Raw genomic sequence first — 8253 nt, 5'->3', positions numbered from 1 at the left:
TTCTTAATGGATTGTATACTTTTTATGCTTCAGATATAACACCACTCGTTCCTCGGCATATGTCTCCGGCTAACGTTAATGATTTGAGATAACATAGGACAACTGACTTCCGATGCACGACGATCAAATAACAGGTCATCTCTATGGCATAATAAAGAAAAGTTTTATATGAATATAAATCTACTCACGCTCTTGCGCAAATAACACCTATCAATAATCTAAACCATGTCTCTTAGACAACGAGCCTTATTATGGTTTGGCTAAATCAAAAGATCAATTACAAAACACTACATTGTCAGCAAAGCATCAACAACAGATTTAAACTAAAATTATATTAAAAACATAAATCGTATAGAACCAGCCAGACTAAGAGTATGACATAGATTCCAAGCTATTTACATCTAATCCTAACACAAAATAGAGGTTAGTTAACCATGGAAGACATGACTATCAAAGGATAGTTGTTGAATGTTGAAGAAACATCAACAAGCTTGTTGTCAAGCTTCCATTACCCTCCAATGGCTTCGGTTCTTCCCTGCCTTCGTCTCTCTCTCTCTCTCTCTCTCTCTCTCTCTCTCTCTCTCTCTCTCTCTCTATTGGTTATGTATTTACAAGTGACTACCTATTACAAATGACCTACACCTCTATTTATAGTGGTTATGAAATCTCAAATTCTCTAGGCCCACAAGACTTGCGTAGCTAATCAAGGTTTCTACAAAGGAGAGAAAACCCAGTTGTGGTCAGATATTTCCTTGAACCGCCTTAGCTAGCTCAACGGACCACTTTGTGCACGACAAACTAGCTTTGGCCTTTCCTTCTGGAGCCCTCTGTTTTGACTCACTTTCACCTCATCGGGCTCGTCTAGCGAATCATGATTTCTCCTTGTCTTTATATGGCTCAGGCGCTTGTGCTTGCCTCCCTTTATCCGCTTTGGTGTAGTTATTGTTTTTAACCTATAGAAATGTAAAGAAACTAGACGTAATAGGTTTTTGCATAGTTTACGAATATCAAAGATATTTATAGATAACTGGGATATTTATGATATATTTGTTGCAAAACAAATCGATAAATGCTATGGAAAATAACTGTATTTTGACACTTATCAAATCTCCCCAACTTAGAACTTTGTTTGACCTCAAACAAAAGTCCTCGAAAGGTTAATTTGATTGAATCCAAAAGATGTTTCTCAAGGATTTCTAATTGATAGGTCAGTGCTTTGCAAAGATTTTACGATGTATGATTCAAAAGTTGGATTGTACGGGCAAGTCTTATGTTTACCACTAACCATGAATCAAACCATGATTGTCAATTTTATTCAAAACATAGAATTTCTTTCATGCATTCCAAGTCAAGGACAAAGACTAATAATGAATCACACCTATTACACTTCTTTGTTAGTAGGTAGTGAATTATAAAGATCATGTGTGGATTTGAACTCACATATGACAATGTTGCTAACATTTTAATCAAGTTATGAGTTCATCCAAGCATATCATTTTGAAAATATTTAAGAATAGATCACCAAGGTCTTTCAAGGGTTCTAATGGGGCTTGTTACAAAAACACTTGTCATATCTATGGGCATTTGAATCAAAGTGGCCGTAACATAAAGGAGCATTCAATAAAACGCATCTCCTCTTTTGATCTTTCAACCCTCATCTGATTATGATCTTTTAATACAATTCTACTTGACAACTTTATTCTTCTTTTTCTTTTTCTAATATTTTTCAATTTTTTATTTTCTTTTTCTCTTTTCCGTGTTGTCCAAATATAAATTTTGAAATTGAATTAGCTGATCAAAACAACTGGAGATTCTTATGGCTTGAATCTGACTCTTCATTGGTAATTAATGCTTTTAAAAATAATGCCCTAATTCCTTGGAAGCTCAAAAACAGATGGAACAACTGCTGCACTTTAACTCAAAACATGCGCTTCATAGTCTCTCATATATATAGGGAGGGTAATCAATGTGCGGATGCCTTGGCTAACCTTGGTCTTACTCTTAATGTTCCTACTATTTGGATTGATATACCTGACTGCATTAGGTCTTTTTTTTTGTGCAAAACAAGTTGGGAATGCCCAACTATAGATTTGTGTCCTTTTAAGGAGGTTTTGGTTTGGTCCCCCTCCTTTTGTCTTCTTTGTTCCTTCTGGTTTGCTTTATATATATATATATATTTTGGTAGCTAGCCCTTTGCTAGCTACTGCTTTTGGTTAAAAATAAAATAAAATTTTTGAAAAATCACCGTCTATCTTAATATTTTTCTCTTTTTCTCTTTTTGCTTGTATTACTTACAATACAAGCAAGCCTTCTTTTCTCTCCTCAACTTGAATTAAACCATATCTTAATTGCTTGCTCCTCTATCCTAAGACTAGGGACAAACGTATAATGAAGGTTCAGTGTTTTATGTTCAAGAAAAATTATAATTTACTTATCGTTCAGTTCTGCACTTTGTTTGGAAATCAGATTCAAATTCTGTAATTTTGGCTCAAAAGGATTATCAAATAACTCACAAGGTAAGCTATTTTTTATCTAACTGATGCAAATTTTGTAATTTTGGCTCAAAGTGACCTCAAAATATTGCTCGTGTTGCTCCATTTTCTCTAACAATTTCAATGATCAAGAATAACATGGAACTCTCTAGAATAATAAAGAACAATGTGGAAGTCTCTAGAATACTTAAGAATAATAAGGAAGCTACTAGATACTCTACTAAATAAAATAGAATTAAGCACTAGGAAAATCTTGATGTTTCTAGGTCCTTCTAGTCATATGAACTATGATATCCATATCTCTAGACTTTTCTTGTAATAAATGCTTCTAGATCTTTCTACTTTGTAATGGAGAGCCTTCATAGAGTAGTATAAATAAGGCTCACCACCAAGTGTTTAGACACATTCAAATGATCAAGCATTCAAGCATTCAAATAATAACAACTTTCTTTGAGAACATTAGAGAGTTTCTCTCTATTTTCTCTACCTTTCCTTTTGTCCCTGAGCCAGATTTGGCATCAGAGCTGGTTACGATACCTCGGAGTTGAGTTTGAGCGAAGAAATCAACGGAAAGTGAGTTTTCAAGTGAGCAAGGATTTGCTTTCTTAAAACTTCACTTTGCGGCCATTTGTTCGCAAAACTACCTCGGAGTTGAGTTTGAGCGAAAAAATCAACGGAAAGTGAGTTTTCAAGTGAGAGCAAGGAGTTGCTTTCTCAAAACTTCACTTTGCGGTCATTTGTTCGCGAAGCTAAAACCACAAACAAAACAACCACACACCGCCACGATCTTCATCCAAAAAAAAAAAAAAAGATCATCGACAACCATTGTCAAAATGTCACCTACGAAACAAAATGAAAGATCTTTGCATGAAATTGTGATAGATGACATTTTTGAAGAAGAAAGAGAAGACATCCATGAATTATTTGAAGAAGAGATAATGGGAGAACCAATCTATGATGAAGAATATGTTGGTGCTGATACTTGTGAAGTGTTTGAAGAAGAGGGAAATGGAGATCCAATATATGATGATGAATATGTTCCCAATGACATTCATGAAGTGTTTGAGAAAGAGGAGAATGACGAACCACTATACGACAAAGAATATGTTCCTTTCGACTCTAGTGAACCGCTTAAAATGAGAAGATTCTCACACCCAACAACAACAAAAGAAGAATCATGTCTAAAACACAATATCATCCACACCAACACCTCACAAGGTAAGGTTTTTGATATCATCATTGATAGTAAATTTTTTGAAAATGTTGTATCAAACAATATGATAGAAAAATCAAAGTTGCCGACAAAGGAGCACCCACATCCATACAATCTACAAATTCTTAACAAGGATAATGAAGATGTGATTGAAATCAAGTTGGCACCTTTACTACTCAATGAATTCAATAAAGGAAAAGATGAATGCAAGTCACTAGAACTTTTAGTCACGAAGGAACCATTGAAGCATACATCAAAGTTATGTATGTCCCGTCCAATTCCTAAGCCACCTTGGGAAGTTGTTAGTATGGATTTTTCCCTTGGATTATTATGGAGTCTCTGCTACCTTCAATGTTGCTGATCTTCCACCGTACTTTGGCGATGAAGAAGACTTTCGACTCGAGGACGAGTCTCCTCCAACCCGGGGAGAATGATCAAGAATAACATGGAACTCTCTAGAATAATAAAGAACAATGTGGAAGTCTCTAGAATACTTAAGAATAATAAGGAAGCTACTAGATACTCTACTAAATAAAATAGAATTAAGCACTAGGAAAATCTTGATGTTTCTAGGTCCTTCTAGTCATATGAACTATGATATCCATATCTCTAGACTTTTCTTGTAATAAATGCTTCTAGATCTTTCTACTTTGTAATGGAGAGCCTTCATAGAGTAGTATAAATAAGGCTCACCACCAAGTGTTTAGACACATTCAAATGATCAAGCATTCAAGCATTCAAATAATAACAACTTTCTTTGAGAACATTAGAGAGTTTCTCTCTATTTTCTCTACCTTTCCTTTTGTCCCTGAGCCAGAACCCCGAACAAATTTAATCAACAAACAAAAAATTATTCAATTAACTACAGGTAATAGAATTTAGGACCAAAATAACGAAATATTTTTGTTTGGAAACAAAACATTGACCAGATAAATTCACTTTTGAAAGTATGGTCATATTAACCATAAATAATGAGGTGGCATTTTACGAAACTTATTTTTTTATCAGCAAATGTAAATTTATATATTGTTAATGGATGATACACGTATTACTATACTCAAAAAATAGGAATAGAAAAAGTGGTGCTAAACCCATCAAGTTGGAAGACCAAAAAGAAGCTGTGCTGCCTAAAAAATGTTACACTCCAAGGGGTGAACAAACCACTTATAAAAGAGACATCGAGGCCCCGACTTTTTTTGCTAGAAACCATTGACAAGAAATATGTTTTATCAAGGTAAAAAGATATATGTTTTATTGCATCAACAAGCTCATCAATCTTCAGATTCACCACGAAATTTTTTTAGTCATTCCGCACCCTACAAATAGCTCACATCATTTAGTATCATATCAAGAGTAAGCCTTTAGTTTTGGTACCTGCAGTTAAAACAAAAACTTTCCAACAATTGGAAAATACCCCGTCATTACCAAAGACATTCCTATCGATTGAGAGACCACGGCCCATACTTTTTTCGCAAAGAGTGATGCTATTGCCAGCGCCAGAAAACTCACGAGGGTATTGCGAACTGTTTGTAGCCATTAGATCTGGTCTTTATAAAATACATGGATGGCTGATATAGTTGTGTAAGTAAAGAGGTGGAGGCGGGTATATAGTCCAGTACAGTCGTGATGTTATCGAGATAAAAAATTTCGAGACAAGCAGCATTTCCCATTTGCAAACACAAATTTAACGAATAATTGGTCTTCTGTTTCCTTCTCACTCAGACAGCAACTACAGCTCACAACTATTCCCACCGCACACACCCCACATCTCAACAAACTTACCTAAGTTTGTAACCAGTGAAGAAGCATTTGCCATGAAAAGACCATGACTTTGATGGAGCTAAGCTTTCCCAAACCCAACCTAGTAATTTCAACCTTTTACAGTCAATAGAAGAAGGAGAAGACAAGTTGTAATTCAAGCAACGATACACATAATTAACAGTAAACATAACTTCGTCATGGACTAAACAAACCCACTCATCTTCATTCCGGTTCAAATATAACTGATTGGAGAAGTATCAAAAGATCCAATTACAAGGCTTCTTCCATTACAAAGAAAGGCTACACCACACAAGCTTCCAACACCACACACCTCCCATCCATTCCCCATCTCCCTAACACTTCCCAAAGGTTTAACTGAAACCGCAGAAAGCCTTGTAAAAATTTGTTGAGCGTCGGGTCTTCAATCCACCTATCCGAACAAAATAAAGTTTACAAAACATATGAATCAAATAACTCCATGTCCAACCTTTCCCCTAGTTGCAAACATCCATGAAAAAAGTGAAAGAATACAACACAAAATCCACCATCATGTTTCTTAAAAAATAATCCCCCTACCCCTAAACTCTCACAAGGGGAACATACATAATAAAGGTATTGTTATTATTAGGTCATCATCCACAAACTTACACCAATTTCATTTGTAATGGCAAATCTAAGCATGGTAAATCTAATTATATTAAAAAGAAGGCAGAAGAATAAAGAGTATCAGAAGTACTCAACAAAGTAGCTTAGGAAATAAATTGATACACAGACAACTCAACTAGATTAATCCTTAAAAACATGCACTGCTCCTTAGGGCCAAACTTGCACTTATGAATAAGATATGCATCTACGACAAGCAGACTCCTCCGGGAGAATTGTTGATTAACAGCTCACTCTCAGTCCAAAACCGAAGTTGCAGTTCATTCAAAATAAATGCCGCGGAAGTTGGTTACGGTCAAGTTGGTCCCTCCTGAATCTCATGCTTGCTAGCTATGCCACGGAAGGTGAGGTGTTATGATCGTTATGAACCATGACAGTTTGATCTTCTTTGGATGGAGGCCAGTAGCGAAACATTGATCTACCAACAATGTTCTTGATCGGGAGCGGACCCCAGTTATGAGAATCAAAACTCTGGTTACGATTGTCTCCCATTACAAACACATGTCCTTCTGGAACAACCATTGGAGCCAACTCGTAAGCAAGAGGCTCTAAAACAAATTCCTCTTGTTCAGCAACACCATTCACAAGTAGTTTTCCACCCTTAACTTGGACAACATCACCAGCCTTAGCCACAATCCTTTTTATAAAAACATCAGATGAACTATAACCAAATTCCTTCAAAAATTGCGGTGGTTTGAAAATAACAATATCAGAAACATGAGGTTTTCTAAAGAATAAAGAAAACTTTTCTGTTAGAACACGGTCACCAACTTCAAGAGTTGGATACATAGAAGAAGATGGAATAGATTTAGGTTCAGCCAAAGATGATTTATAAAGTAAACTAACAGTGAAAGCAGTGAATACAGCTTTAGCATCTTTTGAATATTTGGAAATCCAACTACTAGTATTCTCCTTTTGATTCAAATTCAACAAACGAGATTCCGGTGGTTTAGAAGCAGCAATTTCCCACGTTGTAGGGTTAATAACAGACTCATTACAAGGAAGCCACTTTGAAACCTGTAACAATGGTATAATTGAAGAAGGTTTGAATGGTGAAATACCCATCATAGCAGTTGATGGCCCAGGAACAACAGACGCTGACTTCATCATCCAGATCAAACCTTCGGTGAGAAGGTCTCCCGCGAGAGTAGAATAGGTAGACATTTTTGGCCTCCTGAAATTCTCACCTATGCCGCCGCTGGAACGATCCAGATCGGGTTTTTGGTTGGATCCAAAGAAACGAGAGAGGATACAGCATTCATGGACACCACGAGGATTTGCGACTCGAACGCCGGTTGAGAAAACTAGGTTTTGGGCGACATAGCCGGAAAAGGAGAAGGTGGCTCGGATAGCCATATGAAGTTAATTTAACTGGGGAAGAAATCTTTAAGAGGGATGAAACCCTAACAATGTGTATTAGAAGGTTTATACTGTGGCCTAACCTAAATTAACTCTATTTTTACGCGTTTGCCCACTGTGATTGCCTTAATTATTGGTTTCGCATTTAAAGTTGAAATCAAATTAGTGTTTTTTTTTTTTTGGTCAAGTTAGTATCAAATTCCAATAATTGTCCTCGTGAGCTTAGCTCAGTTGATAAGAACGATGCATAAAATATGTAAGGTCCGAGTTTCGAACTCGGGCCACCACAAAAAAAAAAAAGTTAATTCTAATGATTATGGTTTTTTTTTTAAAAATCTAATGATTATGTCAATTACTAGGTTGGACGGGTTTTCTATCAAGTGCATATTTACATATGTTAAAAAAATTCAAGATAGTAAATTTATATTCGAACTTGTGCGCTTAATATTTTCGTCCCTAATTATAAGACCATTTTGAGAATATTTTTTGTCCCTTTTTATAAGATCCGTTTGTTATTTTCAACTACATTAATTATTTTTATACCCGCATATCCCTATTTATTATCCATTTTTTCTTCAATCAGGAATAAATAACATGTTGAAAACATAAACCAACTGTCTCTGTCTCAAAGGATAAAATTGTAAAAATAATAGTGATTACAAAATACTTTAATACAAATATCAACTTTCTTAATTCCCGTATTTTGGCAAAAGGGTCTTATATATAAGGACAGAGGTAATAGATAATAAATCCTTAAAAAAATAG

The 8253-nt window shown here is 35.5% G+C and overlaps 1 pseudogene across 1 annotated transcript; it reads right to left on the bottom strand.

Annotated features, from left to right (window-relative positions):
• Nucleotides 1-6069: 6069 nt before the first annotated feature.
• LOC146947159 (putative thylakoidal processing peptidase 2, chloroplastic pseudogene) lies at nt 6070-7520 on the bottom strand (annotated as a pseudogene). Its single transcript, XR_015026910.1, has one exon. The product of XR_015026910.1 is annotated as a putative thylakoidal processing peptidase 2, chloroplastic pseudogene (transcript).
• Nucleotides 7521-8253: the final 733 nt, after the last annotated feature.

The sequence above is a fragment of the Medicago sativa genome, chromosome 2 (assembly GCF_051527215.1).
Source record: "Medicago sativa cultivar Bolivia chromosome 2, Bolivia_mono, whole genome shotgun sequence".
In the NCBI taxonomy this organism is placed as follows: domain Eukaryota; kingdom Viridiplantae; phylum Streptophyta; class Magnoliopsida; order Fabales; family Fabaceae; genus Medicago; species Medicago sativa.
The sequence above is the reverse complement of the archived record's forward strand: the minus strand, read 5'-3'. Positions and strand labels throughout refer to the sequence as shown.